The sequence below is a fragment of the Frankliniella occidentalis genome, unplaced genomic scaffold (assembly GCF_000697945.3).
Source record: "Frankliniella occidentalis isolate FOCC.00 unplaced genomic scaffold, Focc_3.1 Scaffold156, whole genome shotgun sequence".
NCBI classification, from domain to species: domain Eukaryota; kingdom Metazoa; phylum Arthropoda; class Insecta; order Thysanoptera; family Thripidae; genus Frankliniella; species Frankliniella occidentalis.
The window spans coordinates 64,563-65,761 of NW_026267282.1; the positions used below are offsets into that span (position 1 = coordinate 64,563).

The following is a 1,199-nucleotide window of genomic DNA, read 5'->3' on the forward strand; positions in this document are numbered from 1 at the left end:
GGGCGCTTTTCAGCACCGCAACCATCGCATTCCGAAAAAATGCAAGTCAGGTCGGGAGCAAACGGCAAACTGTCCCGCGCCCTCCGCGGCGTGGCAACGGGCCGCCGGGCCGCTGCTCCCGGCGGACTCCCTCCGCGAGGAGGCGGGGTCGTGATGGAACCGCGACTTGCAGAGAATCGACAGCGGCCCCGCGGTGGGCGGCCGACGGTGCTGGGACACGACCTCAGCAAGCGCGGCGGGCACCACGTGCGCGGCGGGCCGGGTAAGGACACGCGCGGATCGTCTCAGGCTCTAAAGTCTGCCTCCAGCCGCATTTCCCGCGCGGGGCCCGGCGGCTGCCCCCCCCCCTTCCCCCCCTCGGCCCGGCCCCTCTCCACGTGGACCTCTACGCAACACGTAAGCGAGCTCAGCTGCAATTGCAGCCCGGCTCGGAGTCTACGCCAGCTCGAGTCGAGCGCGCCGCATTCGACACCGTCACGCCCGCAGACGATACTTTATGCCCTCTGGCTAAACATGAATATACTTCAGTAACACTTTAACGTGCGATAGCTTTGACCTTCGATAAGGAAAAAGGCGCTAGACTAGCAAACTATTATTAGGCGAAGCGGCCTTAGGGGGTCATCCAGGAAGTACGTCCGTCATTCGCCGTTTACGAAAGTGCCAGGTTCAGCCGACGCAAGCTCTCGTAGCGCCTGGCAGGTAGGCAACATCTCGCCTGCAGTGCAGACGTGCACTGCGGGCTAGCCTACCCCAAGCCTCGCAGGCGCTGAGGTCCAGTGATTTGTCCGCACAACTCGGAGAATGAAAACGCGCGCACTTGCCGGCGAACACGGTGTAGAGAGATCACTACACCGTGCCGGCGAACGAAGACAACGACGAACGAACAATAAAAGGGAGAGCTAGCCCAGCTTCAGCACTTCGACCCCTCCCCCTTCCCTCCCGGACTCACAGCGCAGGACGGCCTGATCGGGGTGCCGGGCCGGGTGCCGCTGGTCGCGACGGTGGTGCGAGGGGTGGCCTCCTCTGATTGCTATCACTGCCACAAGTTCATCGGCCGCGGGTCGCCGCCGTCGTGACTGGCGCGAACACACACACAGGCCCCGACCGGCCCCAACCCGAGCCCGGCCGGCGCTCAGCAACGCTTCGTTTTGTTCTGTAGAACTTCTTGCCATTACGGGCGGGGCCGCGGGGGGAGGCGG

General features: G+C 64.3%; 1 protein-coding gene across 1 annotated transcript in view; it reads right to left on the reverse strand.

The window, feature by feature from the left end:
* The window catches only part of LOC113201764 (NADPH--cytochrome P450 reductase), a gene marked incomplete in the record, with an annotated part of 15,798 nt that overhangs the window by 3,949 nt on the left and 10,650 nt on the right, over positions 1 to 1,199 (reverse strand).